A 22549-nucleotide genomic window follows, 5' to 3' on the forward strand; every position below is an offset into this window, starting at 1 on the left:
AGTCTGAAATTTGACAGCAGGGCAATCAAATCTTAAAGCTCCAAAATAATCTCCTTTGACTCCATGTCTCACATCCAGATCATGCTGATGCAAGAGGTGGGCTCCCGCAGACTTGGGCAGATCTGCCCCTGTGGCTTTGTAGGGTACAGCCCCCTTCCTGGCTGCTTTTATGGGTTGGCATTGAGTGTCTACAGCTTTTCCAGGCACGTGGTGCAAGCTGTTCGTGGATCTACCATTCTGAGGTCTGGAGAACAGTGGCCCACTTCTCATAGCTCCCCTAGGCAGTCCCCAGTAGGGACTCTGTGTGGGGGGCTCCAACCCTGTATTTCCCTTCCACACTGCCCTAGCAAAGGTTCTCCATGAGGGCTTCACCCCTGCAGCAAACTTCTGTCTGGACATCCAGGCGTTTCCATATATTCTCTGAATTCTAGGTAGAGATTCCCAAACCTCAGTTCTTGACTTCTGTGCACCTTGCAGGCTCAACACCATGTGGAAGCTGTCAATGCTTGGGGCTTGCGCCCTCTGAAGCCATGGCCCAAACTGTACCCTTTTACCCACAGCTAGGACCCAGGACACCAAGTCCCAAGACTTCACAAAGCAGCAAGGCCCTGGGCCCAACCCAGCAAACCCTTTTTTCCTCCTAGGCCTCTGGGCCTATGATAGAAGGGGCTGCCATGAAGACTTCTGACAAGCCCTGGAGACATTTTCCCTATTTTCTTGGCAATTAACATTTGGCTCCTTGTTACTTCAGCAAATTTCTATAGCTGGCTTGAATTTCTCCTCAGAAAATGGGTTTTTCTTTTCTACTGCATCATCAGGGTGCAAATTTTCCAAACTTTTATGCTCTGCTTCCCTTTTAAACTTAAGTTTCAGTTTCAAACCGTATCTTTATGAATGAATACAACTGAATGCTTTTCGAGATGGAGTCTCGCTCTGTCACCCAGGCTGGCGTGCAGTGGCGCGATCTCAGCTCACTGCAAGCTCCGCCTCCCGAGTTCACGCCATTCTCCTGCCTCAGCCTCCTGAATAGCTGGGACTACAGGAGCCCACCGCCGCATCAGGCTAATTTTTTGTATTTTTAGTAGAGACAGGGTTTCACCATGGTCTGGATCTCCTGACCTCATGATCTGCCTGCCTCGGCCTCCCAAAGTGCTGGGATTACAGGCGTGAGCCACTGCGTCCTGTCAACTGAATGCTTTTAAGAGCACGCAGGTCACCTCTTGAACAGTTTACTGCTTAGAAATTTCTTCCGCCAGATACCCTAAATCATCTCTCTCAAGTTAAAAGTTCCACAAATCTCTAGGGCAGGGACAAAGTGCCACCAGTCTCTTTTCTAAAGCATATCAAGAATCACCTTTTCACCAGTTCCCAATAACTTCCTCATCTCCTTCTGAGACCACTTCAGCCTGAACTTCATTGTCCATATGACTATCAGTATTTTGGTCAAAACCATTCAACAAGTCTTTAGGAAGCTCCACATTTTCCCACATTTTCCTGTCTTCTTCTGAGCCCTCCAAACTGTTCCAGCCTCTGCCTGTTATCCAGTTCCAAAGTCACTTCCCTTTTAAACATAAGTTTTCAGGCATCTTAATAGCAGTACCCACTCCACTGGTAACAATTTACTATGTTAGTCCATTTTCATACTGCTATGATGAAAACTCGAGACTGGGTAATTTATAATGAAAAAGAGGTTTAATGGACTGACAGCTCTACATGGCTGGAGAGGCCTCATAAACATGGCAGAAGGTGAAGGAGGAGCAAAGGCATGTCTTATATGGTGGCAGGCAAGAGAGCATGTGCAGGAGAACTTCCCTTTTATAAAACTATCAATTCACATAAGACTTATTCACTACCACAAGAACAGCACAGAAAAAACCACCCCCATGATTCAATTACCTCCCACCGGGTCCCTCCCACAACACATGGGGGTTATGGGAGCTACAATTCAAAATGTGATTTGGGTGGGAACATGGCCAAACCATATCACATGCTATATGTAAATCCCCATAGTTTTTTAAAGCTTTTAAAGACATCGGATCAGAAGTTGTCATAAGCAAAAGTGTTACATCAGAAAACAAAACAAAACAACAATAACAGGGCCTCTCTTTTAAGCAAAAATAAGACGCACGATATTTTCTGCAAGAAAGCAGAAGTTTGCCCAGTAAATTCCTCTAACATAAAGCCTTCCAAAGTAAAAGCAAGCATAATCTAAGATTTTTAACTACCACAATCAACCAAAGCAAAATTTTTTCATCTAATGCAATAAATGTTTTACAATTTGATTTTTCAACAAATGAAAGAAAATGATCCATTTTTTACTTTTAATAGACTAAGAAACAGGTTTTTCCGGGCAGGTGCGGTGGCTCACACTTGTAATCCCAACATTTTGGGAGGCCGAGGCAGGAGAATCACCCAAGGTCAGGAGTTCGAGACCAGCCTGGCGAACATGGCAAAACCCTGTCTCAACTAAAAATACAAAAATTAGCCTAGCCTAGTGGCTCATTCCTGTAATCTCAGCTACTTGGGAGGCTGAGGCAGCAGAATCGCTTGAACCTGGGAGGCAGAGGTTGCAGTGAGGCAAGATCACCACTGCACACCAGCCTGGGTGACAGAGCAAGACTCCATCTCAAAAAGAAAAAAAAAGAATTAGGTTTTCCAAAATACAAAATTCTTTCCAATCTCAGGGCCTTCATACCAATTGTTCTCAACCCCAAAGTTACAGTTTCTCACTCAGTGTATATGAGATGTGATCTGGTAATCTATACTAGTTACAGTATTTACATATACTCCAGGTGATTCTTATAAATGGAAAATACATTTTAGTTCAGTATATCACAAATCTCAGTGCCTGTGACAAAATAAATGTTCCCAGGCCCCTCTCCTTGAGATGCAGACAGAAAACCTATAATTTGACTTTTAAAAAAAGTTCCCTATTGAATCCTTATAATTAAGTCAAATTTGGAAAGCACTGTTTTGAACCAAAGATTGGCAAGTGGCATACCAAGTCATTATTCATAAACTTCTTCCAAGTCAATAGGCAGCACGCAGAGGGTCAAACTAAAGAAAGGAGAAGCAGAGAGAGAGAGAGAGAGAGAGAGAGAGGAGTGCTAACAAAAACAGACTTCATAATTCTTTCAAATACCATTGTTGTCACGAGTACCATAGGTTGCCAACCCTAGCAATAAGCCACAAAGCAAACAAGAAAAAGACAATTGACAATAAAATTGCTTTCATGGATAGCAGAATATTCAACACTATTTAGGGTAAGATGGTAGAAAATTCTGGTTTTCTTGATTACCAAAATATCAAATACCATGCAAAGTATACTTGAAGGCATTAATGTCATCTATCTCCCGAACCAGAATGTTTTATTTTCATGATTCCTCACATAAATGTCACCATCACTGTAGCCAACATTGATAGAAAACTTAATTTTATGCTAGGAACTGTGTTAAGCATCTAATCATCAAAACAACACTGTAAAATAAAACAAAAACAACACGGGGAACTTGCACTGTCGTTCCATTTTCCCTATTTTAGGGGATTCAATTTCTATGTTAAAAAGTGCTAGAGTCTAACTGACTGACTAAATGAACCAGTTCCCTCATCCCAATCCCTCCTTTAATTTTTGCAATTTCTGAACAAAAGCTGAGAAGTCCAATGACTCATACTTAGCTCAGGTGTTAAGCATGAAACTTAACATGGCTTACCATGTTAATGGTGGAGCACCAGATCAAGTTATACCACTCCCATGGATTATAACAACTGTTTCTTAAAAAAAAAAAAAAATAGATGGGGGTCTTGCCTTGCTGCCCAGGCTGGTCTTAAACTCTTGGCCTCAAGCGATCCTCCTACCTTGGCCTCCCAAAATGCTAGGATAACAGGCATGAGCCACTACACTCAGACTATAACAACTGTTTATTTAAAACATCACCCAAAGACCAAGCCCTGTTCTTGGTCTTTTCTGGACACCACACTCTCCCTTGGCAAGTGTTTGCAGCCTGCGTATGCACCTACCACGCCTCACTCTTCTTATAATCATCTTTCCTTTATTATAATACTCACGACTTTCTATCACACTATAATACTTGTTATATTTATTGTTTAGTGTTCAGCTTTGCCACAAAAATATATGCTCCTCAAAGACAGGAATCTTTATTTTATGGATGTATCACAAGTACCTAAAGAGTGCCTAGCATGTATTAGGTGTTTAATATTAATATTTGTAGACTGAATGCCTACATGGCCTCTCTTGATATCTTCTGCAGAGCCTCTGAATGTGACTACCTGTTAACTATGCTCAGAAAAAAAATTTAAGACCTTAACATTAAAAATGTTAAAAGTTTATATATACTTTATATATACAATCATCCTCGGTATCTGTAGGAGATTGGTGCCAGGACTGCCCGCTCATACTAAAATCTATGGATGGTAACGTTCCTTACCACAGATGGTATAGTATTTGCATATAACCTATGCAAATCCTTTGATATACTTTAAATCATCTCTAGATCAGCTGTAATACTGAATACAGTGTAAATGCTATGTAAATAGTTGTTATACCACAATGTTTAACATGTTCAGTAGAGATGCGACCATCCATTTTTGCCTGAATATTTTGAATACTGGTTGAATCCACAGATACAGAGCCATGGATACAGAGGGTCAACTGTAAGTTAATATTTAAAAATATGTAAATATGGCTAGGCATGGTGGCTAACGCCTGTAATCCCAGCACTTTGGGAGGCTGAGGTGAATGGATTGCTTGAGTCCAGGAGTTCAAGACCAGCCTGGCCAAGATGGCAAAACTCTGTCTCTACAAAAAATACAAAAATTAGCTAGGCATAGTGGCATGCACAGGTAGTCCCAGTTACTCAGGAGGCTGAGGCGTGAGGATCGTTTGAGCCCAGGAGGCAGAAGTTGCAGTGAGACAAGATCGTACCTCTGCACTCCAGCCTGGGTGACAGAGCAAGACCCTGTCTTAAAACAAAACATAAATACTATGAAATAATAAATTAATTTGCTGAATCATGTAAACTCTGGATGGTGGGACTCTGTGGTTTTTATTCTTCTTTATATTTATCTGCATGTTTCAGAATAAAAAACTAAAACTCCCTAGACTACTTCATTTTACATAATATATACAGGAGACTAGAAGAAAATACACGAAAATATTAAGAGAAATCTGTTCTACTTGCTCAAGTTTTCTAAGTGTGCATTACTTTTATACAGCAAAACATTTCTTAAATAAGCAAGGAACAAGTCTTTTAATTCACAAGTTTACTTATAATTTGGAGGAGATGAAATGATTTGAAGTAAAATGTATAATCAAAAAAGAGAAAAGGCAGATCTTCAGCAGAGTTAACAAATCTGAGCTGTCATTTTCTGTCTGTAAGCCTTTAATTATACTCAAAGACTCTATCCTACACTACAGTCCTTAAAGTTATTATTGCCATAAAGGTCAAATGTAGCAGCCACTTGGGCTCTGAGGCATCTGCATTCATTAGCAACACATCATAATCAACCACAGGTGATAGCTTAATTAATTGTGATGCCATGGATTATTAGCATTCCATTACCCTCTGACAAGGAGCTTAGCACTGTGCTCAGGCCCAAAGGCATAACCAACCAAATGCCAAAATCTCAGAATTTCAGATCTATCTGCTGGAGCCACTCCAGACACCAATTCTGTACCAGCAGAGGTTCAAACAGGAGACACTATTCAGTAAGTTAAACAAAAGGTATTCAATATAAATGATTATTAAGCTATGATAGGATAGTAAATATAAAGATACAAAGAGAGGTAGGGAGGGGCAGGAGAGAAGGATTCCAAAAGGGCATGAGGAAACTTCTAGGAGTGATGAATATGTTCATTAACTTCATTATAGAGGTGGTTACATGATTATATACATATATCAGAACTTATCAAAGTATACACTTTATATAGTTTATTGTATGTGAATTATAATTCAGTAAAGCTGTTTTTAATTTTTTAGAGAAAAGGAATTATTAAACTATAAGAGAGTAACACTGAAGGAGACATTACAAAGGGACAAACTTGGAAGACAGTCTGAGGCTGAAATTCAGTTTTCATTGCAGCAGGTGTGGTTGCAGCACTCTAGGTAACAGAGAATCTCACTGGGTTGACCAGACCAGAGCTGGTCCAAGGTTGCCAGGCAAACAATAAACAACCCACTGGGGTGCTGATGGGTAGGTATGCAGAGGCAGTCAGGGCACAGCTGCCAACACCAGGCCTGGAATGTACAACATCTATGTCAAGAGGGTTGCTGGAGGCGGGGCACAGTGGATCATACCTGTAATCCCAGCACTCTGGGAGGCTGAGATGGGCAGATCACCTGAGGTCAGGAGTTTGAGACCAGCCTGGACAACATGGTGAAACCCTGTCTCTACTAAAAATACAAAAATTAGCCAGGCGTGGTGGTGCCTGTTTCCCAGCTACTTAGAAGGCTGAATCACTTGAGCCTGGGAGGCAGAGGTTGCAGTGAGCAGAGAACGTGCCACTGCACTTAGCCTGGGCAATAGAGTGAGACTCAGTCTTTAAAAAAAAAAAAAAACAGAGGGTTGCTGAAGCCTGGGCAACACAGTGAGACTCTGTCTCTACAAAAAAATACAAAAATTAGCCAGGTGTGGTGGCATGCACCTATAGTCCCAGTTACTGGGAAGGCTAAGGCAGGAGGATTGCTTGAGACCAGGATTTGAGGCTTCAGTGAGCTATTATCGCCAGTGCACTCCAGCCTGAGCAACAGGGAAAGACTTTGTCTCTTTAAAAAAAAAAAAAAAATCAGGAAAAATAACTAACAGGTACTAGACTTAATATGTGGGTGACGAAATAAATCAACTAGTCAGCAAACTCCCATGACACAAGTTTACCTACATAACAAACCTGCACATGTACACCTGAACTTAAAATAAAAGTTAAATTAAAAAAAAAAAGAGGATGACCTCTGACCTAGTTTTCTTCTGCAGCTTTTTGATATAAACATACTTACAAATGGACATTAACTAGACATACTCATATAATCCTGTATGCGTCTGTTTATCAATCTACCTAACTATATTTGTGTGTATATCTTTAAAAAAAAAAAAAAAAAGCCCCAAAGGAAAACTAGGACAGAGGTCATTTCCTTTCACAAAATATACATTTTTTTTCTAGTCTAGGATATTATCCATCTATGTTTTTAAATGAAAATGTTTTACATTATACAACAATTTGATTGTTAGACTTACCAGCTTCTAGAGGCTGATGACATCCTTGGCTTGTAGCCTCTTCTTCCATCTTCAAAGCCAGCAATGGTAGATTAATTCCTTCTTACAGCACATTATCACAAACTCCTCTTATGCCTCCCTCTTCCATTTTTAAGGACAATTGTGATTACGCTGGGCCCACACAGATAATCTTCCCAACCGGAAGTCCTTAATCACTTCTGCAAAGTTCCTTTTCTCATACTAGGTAACATATTCGCAGATTCCAAGTATTATGATATGGACATCTTTGGGCAGTCATTATTCTGCCTATCATGGTAATTATCATATTTCTTGGCAAAATTTTAATTTACTCATTTATTTATTTATATCACTATGGAATCACATATTACTGTTTTATTCAATGGGTTATAATCTGTTATTGTATTATTATTTTGATGTCCAATTGTTTGGCCAGTGCAGGGTTATTCAAGCTAGTTTCTGTGTCTTTTTAATATGTTCCCAACACTCTTGAGCACCTCCTTGTTTTCTGGCACAAGATTTTCTAGTCCTATCTTGCACTTTTCCTGCCCCAGCCCTGAAATCAGCCATTTCTTTAAAAAGAATATTGTTGTTTACAGGAAAATACAGCATCAGAGAAACAACTTTCTCTCTAATAACAAAAAACATAAAGGTCTTTGCACTGTTTTTACAACTTTAACTCTGTAGTTACCTCAAAATTTTAACATGTTATTTTATTTTAATAATATAATGTCTTCCAAAGTTCAAAGTAATCACTTGTATCATATTGTATTATGATTTGTATGCTTTTTTACTTGAAATTATACTTGTTCAAACTCTTTATAACCACTACTTTGTACTGCTTTATATGGCTGACACATAACTTTGTCTATTTTCTTGCCGTACAATATTGAATTGAATTCAACTCAGGCTATTACAAATAATTTTCCAGTGAATATAAATCTTTCCATACTTCTGATTATCTTCTTGGGATAGATTCCCTGACATGGAATCGCTACACCAAAGAAACATTTTAAGACTTCATACATATTGCCAAATTGCTTTCCAGAAAAGAACATTCCTATTAATATTTCCAAATAAATATGACTTTCATTGCATCGATTCTCCTTTTTTGGTCTTTTGTTGGTGTTAGGTGAAATTATGACAAAATAGCTAATATTTATCAAATGCTTACTATATATCTGGCTAAGTACTTAATATACATTATTTCTTTTAATCCTCACAACTCTATAGTAGGTTCCACTGTCTCTCCATAAATATAGGAATAAAGACTCGGATCAACAGCATAAAGTGCTTAAAACAGCACCTAACACACAGCAAGCACTTTATAAATATTTCCTCCTATTTTTAAGTGTTTTAAGTGTTCAGCTGCTTGCTCAGTAACACTTACCTCTTAAATAGTGAAGTTAGGATTCAATTAAAAGTCTGTGTCATGAAATACTGCCCTTCCCATATCATCTAAGTATTGCATAAATTTGCATTTCTTTAATTACTTATGAGGTTGAAATTGTTCACATTTCTATTCATAATGAAATGTTAAGGCTATTTGAAAACTTCAAGAAAAACATAAAAACTAACGTATATTAATGATAATTTATATATTCAAATTAGCTTCTGTTCTAATTTTATCTTTATTATTCATGGATCTCTGTACCAGACTCTGTGATAAATATAGTTTATCCCTGAGGCTTTCTCTGTAACATCAAAATTAAGTTGCAAAATAATTATAAATTTGAAAATGATTTACATATTGACACTTCTCTCCAAACCTAAAGAAAATGAAATGATCTACCTTCTTTAATAATGATCAAATATATGTAACATGATACCAGAAATGGAATAGCCCAAGTATAGTAAGATAATCGTTCAACACTATGCTAAAAACATACTTCATAGTTTCCACATTCAGGGAAATCAGACATCTTACAGATCAAGTTCTTTAGTGTTCCACTTTCTACTTTTTTATTTATTCACGTGATTCAGCTTGTATATGGAAAAAAGAAACTAAATGACTGTCAAAGACAATAAATGTTACACACAAAATCCGCTGTGTTTCTACACCCCAGCAATGAACTATCCAAAAATTAAATTAAGAAAAACTTCCATTTATAATAGTATCCAAAAGAATACAACACCCAGGAATAAATATAACAAAAGAGGTGAGAGACTTGTACACTGAAAACCATAAAACACAAAAACACTGCTGAAAGATATCAAACACACATCCAGGTACTGAAAGACTTAATATTGTTAAGGTGGCAATACTACCCAAAGCAATCTACAGATTCAATACGTTACCTATCAAAATTTTGATGGCCTTTTATGCAGAAATGGAAAAGCTGATTCTCAAATTCATATGGAATTGCAAGGGGCCAAAACAGGCCAAACAATTTTTAAAAAGAAGAACAGAGCTGGAGAACTCACATTTCCCAAATTCAAAACCTTACCACAAAGCTACAGTAATCAAAACAACATGACACTGGCATAACGATAGATATATAGACCAAAGGAGTAGAATTGAGCATCCAAAAATAAACTCATACATCTATAGCCAATTGATTTTAAAGATGCCAAAGACCATTCAATGACAAAAGAACAGTGTCTTCAACAAGTGGTGCTGGGACAACTATTCACATCCAAGACAACGAAGTTGGGATTTACACCATATACAATAATTAACACAAAATGAATCAGTGAGCTAAATATAAGAACTAAAATTATAAAACTCTTGGAAGAAAACATAGGATAAATCTTCATGGCCTGGGATTTGGAAATGGATTCTTAGATATGACACCAAAAGCATGAGTCAAATAAATAAAATGGACTTCTTCAAAATTCAAAACATTTATTGATCAAAGGACATTATCAAAAAATTGAAAAAAAATCCACAGAATGGAAGAAAACATGTGCACATTATATATTTGATAATGAACAGTCTAGTATCTGGAGTATATAAAAACACAACCCAATACAAAAACACAAACAACGTATTTTTTTAAAAGGGCAAAGAACTTGAATCGACATTTCTCTAAAGCAGATATACACATGGCCAACAAGCACATGAAAAGATGCTTAAAATCATTAGTTATCAGGGAAATGCAAATCAAAACCACTGTGAGATACCACTTTATACCCATAAGGATGGCAATTATCATTTCTTAAAAACAGATAAGCGTAGGCAAGAATGTAGGGAAATTGGAACCCTCACACATTCAGTGGGAATGTAAAATGGTTTAGTTACTGTGGAAAGCAGTTTGGCAGGTACTCAAAAAGCTAAACAGGATTACCATAAGACCCAGCATTCCATTCTTAGTATATACCCGAAGAAGTGAAAACAGGTACTCAAATAAATCCTTGGGCACAAATATTCACAGCAACATATTCATAATAACTAAAAGGTGGACACAACCCAAATATCCATCGATGGATAAATGGATAAACAAACTGATATATATACATGCAAAGGAATATTCTTCTGCTATAAAAAGGAAAGAAGTACTGATACATGCTACATGTGAGTAAACCTTGAAAACATTTTGCTAAATGAAAGAAGCCAGGGATAAAAACTCAAATATTGAATAATTCAATTTATATAAAATTTTATATAAAATATCCAGAATAAGTAAATCCATAAAAACAGAAAACAGATTTGGTTGCCATGAGCTAGGGGCATCAGGGAATGAGGAGTAACTGCTTGATAGGTATGAGATTTTACTTTAAAGTGATAAAAATATTTTGAAACTAGACAGAAGTGATGGTTGCACAATACTGCAAATATACTAAATGCCACTGAACTGTTGCTTCAAAATGGTTAATTACGTGAATTTTTACCTCAATCTTTTTTCCAAAAAAAGCAATTAACATTTATAATCCGTGTTGGATAAATGTGGAAATTATAAGCAGTTCTTCCTCTTTGAAGGTCAAATGTGTAAATGACAAGCATAGTAATTATGCAAATAAAGTATTCTTCAACATTTAATGAGGTGTTTTATGTCTAAATAAAGTCGATGTTTCTCCCTCATGACTTCATTCAGAAATATTCATTTATCACCAGCTCCTTACTAGGATTATTTCCCAGTGGAAATTCATTCCCGCTATAAAGTTTTTCTGGATATTTCTATCATTAGAAACGAAGCCTGGGCAGGGAGTGGTGACTCATGCCAGTAATCCCAGCACTTTAGGAAGCTGAGGAAGGAGGATTGTTTGGGGCCAGGAGTTTGAGACCAACCAAGGCAACAGAAAAAACAAGAAAGCAGGAAAGAAAGGAAAGAAAGGAAGGAAGAAAGGAAAGAAGGAAGGAAGGAAGGAAGGGAGGGAGGGAGGGAGGGAGGGAGGGAAGAAAGAAAAGAAAAAAAGAAAAGAAAAGAAAAGAAAAGAGAAAAGAAAAGAAAAGAGCGAGCAAGCCTGAACTACATTCATGTTCAATCAATTCAAGGTCAACATATTTCTAACTCCTTAAAAATGATTCTAAGCCAAATTCTTGTAGGTGACCAGGAGCTCCCTTATATCAAAGCACAAAACATCCCAAAATTTCAGTTTTCTTTTCAGTTCACATTAATGTGGCAATAAACATTTAAATGTTTTAATGTCTGAATATTTCATGATCATTAATATTTAATTATTATTAACTCCATAACCACAAAATTGACAATGTTCCTCAGACTTTACTTCAAAGTTAAAAACACCGATTTCCTCAGGAAGATCTACATCATTGAAACAACTAGAAATAACAAATATCTTCCTCAGGGATCACCTTCTCTTAAGAGGAATATAAAGGTAGACATAAAAATGCCTGATTATGTTACTGCCTGCATAAAATTCCTTAACAGAGTAAGCAGTTTTCAGAATACAGTTCAGAACTAAATTGTGGTTTAGCAAAGAAGTTCTTCATAAACTGGCTCCTCTTTGTATATTTAGCTTAGTTCCTTGCCATTCCTCCAGTCTTTTTTCTTTCTAACCATGTACACTTTCTCTTCTCCCAGACTCTCCTTATATGCTTCTCTATGACACCAAAATGCAACACAACTAAATGGTCCATCACTCTCATTATTCCTTAAGCTCCTTGAAGTTAGAAGCTATACATTTTCTAATTCCATATACAATACCTAACATCTAGCACAATATCAGAGGCAAGTAACTGTTGCATAAATTAAAATATGGAAGTGAGTATTATCCATTATTAAGGTCTAAAATACTATGGCTTAGTTTTCCTTTACATAATGGCAAAGGGGGAAACTATATATTAGGTAATATTTTGCTCTATTTTTTAAAATTACAATGTAGCCTTACTGGTAAATAGCATCAACAAATTTTGTAGACATCTTTTCTTAAACATTAGTTTATTAACTAAGAGTATATATTTAGTTTGATGCTTATTCAATGGAAGCTCAGGCTTGGTTCTATATTATCTACATTAGTGAAGTGAAACATTAGTGCAAGAGATATTTTACAAGAAGTGGTAAAAGAAGACTTTTAACTGGACAATTACAACTGCTTCATTTACAGACGAGGAAATGAACTGAGAGGTTAAGATACTTATGCAAAGTCACCCAGCTAATAAGTGGGAATGTTGGGTGACACCCAGACTCCCATAATGCTGATGCTTTCAGCTAAATATAACTTTATTTCTATTCCAACCTCATAGATAAGCCAGGGGATTCTCTTTTATTTTTTTTATTTTATTTTATTTTTTGAGACAGAGTCACGCTCTGCCACCCAGGCTAGAGAACAGTGCCACGATCTCGGATCACTGCAACCTTCGCCTCCCAGGTTCAAGCGATTCTCCTGCCTCAGCCTCCCAAGTAACTGGGATTACATAAGCGCGCCACCAAGCCTGGCTAATTTTTGTATTTTAGTACAGATGGGGTTTTACCATGTTGCCCAGGCTGGTCTTGAACTCTGGCCTCAAGTGATCTGCCCACCTCAGCCTCCCAAAGTGCTAGGATTATAGACGTGAGCCACCACACCCGGCCAGATTCTCTTCTTCTCACCCTCAATCTAGGGGGTACATGGGTCCTTAATACCTGCCACATTTAACTGACTCCTTTAATCTTTAAGATCTATCCAGCCTCTGCCTTAACACCTTCTCCCTGTAATAAACATATGATGAGTACCTACATTTGTTGAGCATTAAATCCATCTAAGCCATTCCACTGGGAGAAAGGGGAAAAGGGAGAGACAAACGTGAATAAGAAAGACATGGTCCCTTCTTTCAAATGCTCTGCAAAATTAGTTACAATCTGGTATAGTATTCATTATTACCATCTGCTTAAATAGGTATAAATACATAGTACGAGAAAAATCTAATTACCATCTATTATGAAAATGCACCTTATTTCTCCCATTAGCAGATAAGCTCCATAAGGGCAAGGATTTTTCTCTTTAGAACAGTGCCTCATATACAAGGTACTCAACAAATGTTTGAGTGAATAAATGTTACAGAAAAATCCCTAAGTAGTAGGATCCAAGTAATGTTTCCAAAAATGGTATGACAAGATATGTAAACCTTCTTATCATGCTCAACAATATTTTTCTGTTGGTTTGTTTCATTGGCCAGTTACTGAGAACTTGACGGGAAACTGAAAATAGTTGAGATGGACATATTTTAATACTTAATTCAACATCATGCTCTACCCAATTGTACCAAACCCTAGAAAATCTTCCGAGAAAGGAAACCTGCAGTCTTTCTATGACTTAGTCCTGAGCCCTTTTTCAAGTACAAAGGGCCTCCAGTTGTTTTAATTTTTTTCTTATAATAGGTTCTGGGATCTCTGTGTTTGCCCCCACTTATGAAGATAATAATACTGATAACAAAAACATCTCAATTACTATCTATCATGTACCAGACACTTTTCATATATTAACTCAGTATTTCAAAACAACTCTCAGAATTAGTATTGTCATCAACATCGTTTTACAGAATGGAAAAAATGGTAAGCCTCTTACCCTTTGAGTCTCTTCTTCCACAATCCTGGCTATAAGTAAAATACAATCTCATCAGTTGCACCCTGACTTTCATTGTCCCCCATAACAAGCACACAGGCTCTCTGATTCTAAGTGTTTTGCTATTAACCAATTCAAAGTAACAAAGAAGTGATAATAAAAATAACAAATCTGGGCCTGGTGTGATGGCTCACGCCTGTAACCCCAGTACTCTGGGAGGCCGAGGCGGGCAGATCACGAGGTCAGGAGATTGAGACCATCCTGGCTAACACAGTGAAACCCTGTCTCTACTAAAAACACAAAAAATTAGCCAGGCATGGTGGCGGGTGCCTGTAGTCCCAGTTACTCGGGAGGCTGAGGCAGGAGAATGACATGAACTCAGGAGGTGGAGCTTGCAGTGAGCCCAGATCACGCCACTGCACTCTAGCCTGGGCAACAGAGCAAGACTCCCTCTCAAAAAATAAAAAATTAAATAAAAAGAAAACAAATCTGGAGATGTTCAAATGTTCAACAATTCAACATTCAACATATGTTTATAAATGCCTGGGACCACACAAAAATCAGACTCTGAAAATTCTTCGTGTGAGAACCCCTAGTCTCCAGTTTACTAGCTATTTTTTCAATAAACGGGAGACTTGCTAGTTCTAAAAATTTTTCCTCCCCACTGACTTACCTCCTGATCTCCCAGGACACAAATCAAAATACACTAAAGGGAAAAATAATGGGTGCATCTTCATTGAGAAATCTGTACTTGTGAGGAATTTAAGGAGTCACATCACTCTTGTGAAACTCTGATCCACAGAGGAGTGGTTACTTTTAGGTCATTTCCTTACAATGTAAGCATTTGGTCTCTTCCCTTTTCATAGAATACGCAGAGCTTCCAGTTTTCATTCTATATTTCCAAATATCTGAACAACTCCTCCGCTCCAAAAGTAAACTCCCTATCATCCTCTCTCCTCCTAAATCTCCTTCCACCAAAACCTGTTCTTCATGATAATATCCTTATTTCTGCTAATAACATCACTATCCTCCCAAAAATTTGTCCTGGGCCTATACTCTGGTCAGTTCCCAGTGTCGATGTCATTATAATGTCAACATCTTTAAAATCTGTACCTTCACTACAATCATCACTTTTTGCCTCAACTACTATAGTTAAACTCCATGGTATTCCTACTTCTAGGCTTCCACTCTTCCATTGGACCTGTTCACAAATTATTATCCATAAAGAGAGTTTCTTCTTAACTAAAAATCATATACAAAATCTTTAGTCTGACATTTAAGAATCTCCATAATCTGTATCCATCTATCTTTACCAGTCTAGTCCTTAAACATATCCTTACCAAATGTACTCTGCTTCTCCTATCTCTATACCTTTGCTTGGGCAGTGTCCTTATATGGACTTTTTTTTTTTCCACCCTCCTTCAACTGCTAACAATCTTTCAAATGACCTTATCGTCAACGAAAAAAAAAAAAAAAAACGCTAAGGCATATAACTTACTAAACATATACTCCATCTGATGCTTCACAAATTATCTGAATCCCCACAAAAACAAATAAGGAAGCAGTTAAGGAAACTGAGGAGGAGCTTACCGAAAGTCACCAGCAAGTAAGAATCCACAATAGCCCCACGGCATTCCGTATTTTTAATGAAATAAGGCATAAAAGAGACAGACGTTCCGTAGTCAGAATACCTGTGTTCAAATTCCAGCTACTCCACTACTCCACCAGCTACTTGTGTGAATTCACAAGTTATGTATCTGTGATGCCTTAATTCCCCCACTTCCCACTTATAAAATGGGGATAAGACAAGCACAATGTATCACACCTGTAATCCCAGCACTTTGGAAGGCTGAAGCAGGTGGATCACTTCAACCCTGGAGTTTCAGACCAGACTGAGCAACATAACGAGACCTTGTTTCTACAAAAAAACAATTTTTTTTTAATTAGCCAGGCATGGGGGTATATGACTGTAGTCCCAGCTATTTGTTGGGCTAAGATAGGAGGATCCCTTGAGCACACGAGGTCAAGCGTGCAGTGAGCCATAATCGCTCCAGCCTGGGCAACAGAGCAAGACCCTGTCCCCAAAATAAAATAAAAGGAAACAATTTACCATCTACTACATCAACGACTGTAAGAACCACCTGAGATATTACAAAGGGCTTAGAATTGTATTTGGCTCATAGTAACCAATCAATATTAGCTACATTACTGTTTTGTTGTTATTGATATACTACGTTACATAAACTATGACAACACCAATCATATGCTGTGTTGTTCCCAAATCAACTTTTGCGTAATGTGAAAGATTCATAAAAGTTTAATATTTTACTTTTATATATGCTCAATAAATATCTATAGAATACATACATTTTTGAACAATGACTCACCAGTACGCTTTATTAAAAGGAATTGCTTGTAATTTTGTTTCCTCTTTTGGGAAAAGTAACAATGCTTACCAACTTTCTTCCCCTTTTTATGTCATGTGAAACTATCATATGCAATGCTATACGGTAAACATGACAAACAGTGCAAAACACTGTTTTGACTGAAACTCATTTGCCTTCTGCTAAACATCAATTCCCAGATTTAAAAATATTGTTATTTAAACGCCAACCATTTTTAGGTCACAACTACACGAAGTAAGCAAAACATACCATTATAGTTGACTAAACTATTTCATTTCATACATCTCCTATGGGAAGAACTATAAGGCACAAAATGCCTTCCTATCCAACTTAACTCAAAGACATAAATCTATCCCTTTAGTCATACCCTCAGTCCTACCCTCAATTAGCTAAAGTTAGTGCCTGTAAAAGTTCTGATAAATCTACGTTATTCTGGAATGCAGAAAAATATTAAGCGAAGAAAGCTGAATGCTAACAACAATTTATGCCCCTCCAAAATTATTGAGAAAATTAGCTTTATACAAGGAGAGATGAGAACTTATCCCAAACCCTTCAGTATTATAACTCTCAAACCAAGATTTTGTCTAAGATTTGCATTACACATAGAGACAAGATGTCAAGCTGCCTAGCTTCAAACAAAGGCAGAGGTTAAAAAAAACTAATAAAACAGTTCTCATTCCCTACATAGAGAAAAATAACTGTCCTTCTCTTCAATCGTTTCCAAAAAAACAACAAAAAAACTTATGTAATAGACAAATTTTGTTTCATTTAATCCTCATAACAACTCATTTGTTATTTACGGAAAATGTCACAGAATTAGTAAGTGGCAGAACTGAACCCAGCTTGACTCCCAAATTTGGAATCTAGTATTTTTGAAACATTTGTTTTCGCAATAATTCATAATACACTTTACATTTCCAACTTCCTCTTGACACATGCATATTGTTAAAAACTGAAACAAAAGCTTCCTGCCATAATATTTACTTTTATTCCATTCAATGTCCTCTGGTATTTTTTTCTTTCTTTTTAATGCTTATGTCAATGTACTAAATTGATTCTAAAATCTATTAATGAATCCTTATGGGCCCTGCACTACAGCACTGCACTACACTTCTTACCTCCGGTTTAAAGTTCTTTTTAATTGCTACCACTGTCCAGTTTTGTTACTTAGATATGGAGCTAATCTCCACCCACTAAAAAAATTGTGTTTAAATAGAATAAACTCTTGAAAGTCCTACCTTAAATCTTGAATTGATTTGTTTCTTCACAAGAACTCTTTGGAGGCACAGCTACCTTACTTATTTATATTGTAACAAAAACTGCAGATGTTCTCCTTGGAGAACAACACATCATTGTTGAAAGGAATGCATCAGTTTTCACTGTTCCTGCTGCATCACTGACTAACAGTAATAGCCGGGCAGGTTTGGGGCAACAAGAGAGGACCCGAGCAGCTGCCCACGGTGCTGAAACTGATGATGAAACAACAGTTTTGGAAATTTACTATTTACTATTGTCAGATTAGGACAAAATAGAGGAATTTACCAGACACTGGCAGAGAAAACTGAGTGGCTGCCACCAAAGTTGCATGAGTGCTTCCGGGATACTACTGTTTGGCTTCTATGTCTGCCCACTCTCTCTTTCTCTCTGGGACAAAGTTCTTTAATAAGTGCAAGTCAAGTCAAGCGTACAGGCAGAGCTGCTGACTGATCGTAGTATCTGGCCCTAGCAGGGGTCACGTCCCAAATCTGCAATCTGAGCTTACAGGGAAAGAAAAAGGGGGTGGGGGTAAAAGAGAGGAAGTGATTGCCCTCCTTCTATCCGAAGACAAAACAGCCCCCTCAACTAAAGTCAAGCGATTTCCCCGAGGACGTTGCGGCAGGTGCTTGACTAAGAAAAGCCTTCCAAACATGTTTTCCAGGCAGGCTCTTGCAGCCTCAAGAAGGGAATGAGAGAAGCAAAACCGGTAACTCAACTTTGGACACACACAAACTCGCAGAATCACAGTGCAGGGGAGACTCGGTCCCCCGAGGACAAGACTATTTTATTCCTTTTGCAGAAAGCCTAATTTACTTCTCGCCCAGTTCTAGAGGAGCAGCAAAGATCTCAGCAGCAGGGCCGACTCCGAGCTCGAGGGCCAACAAGCGGGGTATGTTCTCTGGGCCTCTCGATAACCCGCTGCCCGGCTGCCGCGAAGCCGGACAGGGTCTTACCTTGAAGTCCAGCCCCGGCAACACAAACAGTCTCGCCGGCCGGCCGCGTCGCTGCGGGAGAAGTCCCTACCCTGACTTCATGACTGAATATCCGCACCGACCCCCACAGCCCGGAGTAGGAGCAGGGACGACAACACCGAGGCGAAGCGGAAGTCCCGCCCCACACGCCTCATTGGTCCGCACCCAAAGGCACAGAAAACCCATTGGGCCACATGGTTGCCTGTTAAGGCTCCTTCCCACTCTCACGAGGAGTCTCGCTACTTGCTACAGCCCGGCTCGGAGAAATGCCCAGTTTGCGAGTCTCGTTCTTGGCCGCGTGATCGGTCTTCCCTGGAAGGGAAGGGCAGGGTGGGGCAGGCGTCTGCGGAACTGTAGCGCGGCTGAAGAAGCTGCTCTTGGCAGAGGAAGGGGCAGGCTGGCAGAGTGGATTGGCTGTGGGCGTCTGCAGCTAACCATGTGCCCGTAGAAACGGAGACCGTAGGGTCTGGAGGGCGGGGGACCGAGCGGGCAGGGCCGGTTGGTCTGATCCGCTCCGGCTGTTGGGACACAGTAGCCCAAGATCCGGCTGCCCGGCTGGCCCCGACGCTGACGCGTCTCTTCCCTGCACACTACACTCACCCAACCTACTAAAGAGGCGAGGGCGAGGCCTCATCCGCCCTCCTCCCGCACCGTGCCCAGTCTGAGATCAGGGTGGGTGGGACCGTGACCACACCTTAGAGTAGGGCTCAAATTGTTAGAGATGCGAGCGGCCCTAGGTCTGAACGCCAGTCCCCCGAGGCCTGGCTCGGATCCGCGCTGACATCAGCACTCTGGGCCTGACACGCGCCATCCCCGGGGCTTAGCAAAAGTCAACCACGTGATTTTTAAAACCCTTGCCTCCTTTTGATGACCCAAAAAATCTCGTCCCTTGCCGCCCTTCTGATAAACCTTTTCTGGTTGTCCCAATCTTAAACCAGTCGAAACTTAAATTACCGGATTGTACCATCCACACTGATTAATCATTGCCAACTCGCCACCTTACAAAAGCAGTGTGACTTAGTGCAAAGATTACCGAGTCCTGAACTAAAATGTCAGGAGACATAGAATCAGCCACTACTTCTGCTTCAAATAATAAGGCACCTTTAATAAGGCCTTTACAGGCTTCAACTCCTTCAAAATCATGTTTTAAAAATGGTGGCGAGGAGGCTATCACACAGAATATTAGTAGAATACCATTGGATGTAACTTGTAACTTGGATTGCTTGGCGAGCCCTGAGTAGGTGGCACACAGCAATGGGGGAAAGACTCTTTCCTTATTGTGTATCCTTTTGTGCCTTTTGAATTTTGAACCTTGTAAATATTACCTACTAAAATAAAATTCAAATACAAGAAATTTAAAATCAAATTTTAAAAAATTAAATAAAAGCTATCAAAGGTACTTTCCTCTTCTGTATATCCTGAGTGAGTATTCTATGTAGTCTTAACTTTTCATTGGTTGTGAAGACATTCAATACTTAAATCACAATTCTGCCTTTAAGAAAGTCATTGGGAATATTACTAAGAAGACTAGTGTAATTAATATAAACACATTTATAATATCTCTATAAGCATTTTTCATTAAATTACCTCAAATCGGTATATTACATCAGATTTCTTGCATAACATCAAAAAAATTTTTTTAGGCCGGGTGCAGTGGCTCACGCCTGTAATCCCAGCACTTTGGGAGGCCGAGTCAGGCAGATCACTTGAGGTCAGGAGTTCAAGACCAGACTGGCCAACATGGTGAAACCTCATCTCTACTAAAAATACAAAATTAGCCGGGCTTGGTGGTGCACACCTGTAATCCCAGCTACTTGGGAGGCTGAGGCAGGAGAATCACTTGAACTCGGGAGGAAGAGGTTGCAGTGAGCTGAAATCCCACCACTGCACTCCAGCATAGGCAATAGAGCAAGATTCTGTCTCCAAAAAAAAAAAATACATATATATATATATTTAAGTCCACAGAGAGGAGCTTTGGGTTTTGTTATTGTTGTTTTATTTTTATTTATTTTAGAGACAAGGTCTCTCTCTGTTGCCCATGCTGGAGTGCAGTGGTGAGATCGTTTCTCACTGCAGCCTAGAACTCCCACCTCAGCCTCTGGAGTAGCTATGATTGCAGGCATGTGCCACCAGGCCCGGCTAATTATTTTATTTTCTGTAGAGATAGAGCCTGGCTGTGTTGCTCAGGCAGGTCTCAAAGTCCTGGTCTCAAAGGATCCTCTTGCCTCAGTCTTTCAAAGTGCTAGGATTACAGGCATGAGTCACCATGCTCAGCCAAAGAGCTTTGCTTATTCCTTAAAGGCACCTGGAGTACAGAATATTTTACTTCTGGTTTCAATCTGCTCTTTAGATCCCAGTAGGTATAGTTCTCTCAGTTATGAACAAGGTAATGTGTGATTTGTACTGTGTTTAGGCTACACTCTGCAAAACATTTACTCTCCCAGCCTGTGCTGAAAAGGTAAATTGGAAAAAAATATATTGGAAAATGTATTAATTTTTCTAAAGCAGATTAGACAGTAAGATTGACAGATATTGTAATTACAGTTTTCAAGAACATGAAGGTTTAATAAGGCACATGATACTAATATACCACTAATTATCTTTTTATAGAAACAAAATGTGCTTTAAAGGTGTTGTATCTAACAGATTTTTTTTTAACCTTCCTAAAAGGTACAAACAGATAGCATGTAAAAGTAATTGTAGAATCTCCTATTTCCAAAATATTGTAAGGCAACAACAACAAAATAAGACAGATACCCAATTATGTAATTGTCTGAAATGGCTTAGAAATAGTTCTCCCTAAAAACCAGAAAGAATGCAGGCAGTCTCCTTAAGCACAGAGATTCATCAGAAACCTTAAACAATTCTATGTATTATCATATTTAGAAACAGAAATAAAGGTAATTTTAGAATCAGAAAAAAATGGTATTTTCATTTTGAAAACAAAACAAAATTAGTACTATTAAAAGAAAGAATAAGATCCATAAAGAATTTATGTATGTATGGAATAAGCAATTTTGAAAAGTACCAAACAGAATTTCTAAAAATAGCATCGGGAACTTTTAGCCAAAGGTTCTGAAAGATTCTTATTTCTTTGCCAAGTTCCAAATTAATGAATAGGTACATTTAGTAAGATAAAAAGTGAAAAATTCAGAACCTAAGGAGATACATATCAGTCAGAGGGTTTTTCAACAAAGTTTAACCCAATTTATTTTCAAGGAGTTGAGAAAGATCAGACAAAAAGAAGTACGCTTAATGTTAAATGCCTTAAAAATGATATAGTCATTGTTTTATGTGGGATGGGTTGCTTCCCTCTCTATATCTAAGATGACTAACAGGCAAATTCAACTTTTGCTTTGGGGCACTGAGAACCAGTTTTCCTCTGTTTGCTAACAAAGGAATTACAAAATAAGCATGCAAAACCTCATATGACATAATGCAATCTAACGACGGAAAAAGTCATTGGCTTGTGAACTGATATAACCACATTGGGAAACAATTTGAAATTGTCTAGGGAGGGTGAAAAAGAAATTTTTCTATGAAACAGCAATTCACTCCAAGGAATATACCCTAAAGAAACACAAACTAAATTCATATTTAGGCACATTGTAATAAAATTTAAAGAGGATCAAAGAAAAATAAAAGGTTTTAAACAAACAAAAAAAGATAAAATACTTACAAAGGAGTGATAGCTGATAGCTTTTTTGTTTTTTTTTTTTTTTTTTTTTT

The 22549-nt window shown here is 38.4% G+C and overlaps 1 protein-coding gene across 1 annotated transcript in view; it reads right to left on the reverse strand.

Moving 5' to 3' along the window:
* The window catches only part of RNF13 (ring finger protein 13), a 167981-nt gene extending 148531 nt beyond the window's left edge, over positions 1–19450 (reverse strand). Inside the window, exon 1 of the mRNA XM_017856542.1 lies at positions 18803–19450. The gene's annotated coding sequence lies outside the window, so the exon portion shown is untranslated. The remainder of the gene's footprint in view (positions 1–18802) is intronic.
* Positions 19451–22549: the final 3099 nt, after the last annotated feature.

Source organism: Rhinopithecus bieti, unplaced genomic scaffold (genome assembly GCF_001698545.2).
Source record: "Rhinopithecus bieti isolate Rb0 unplaced genomic scaffold, ASM169854v2 scaffold_42565, whole genome shotgun sequence".
Taxonomy (NCBI): Eukaryota; Metazoa; Chordata; class Mammalia; order Primates; family Cercopithecidae; genus Rhinopithecus; species Rhinopithecus bieti.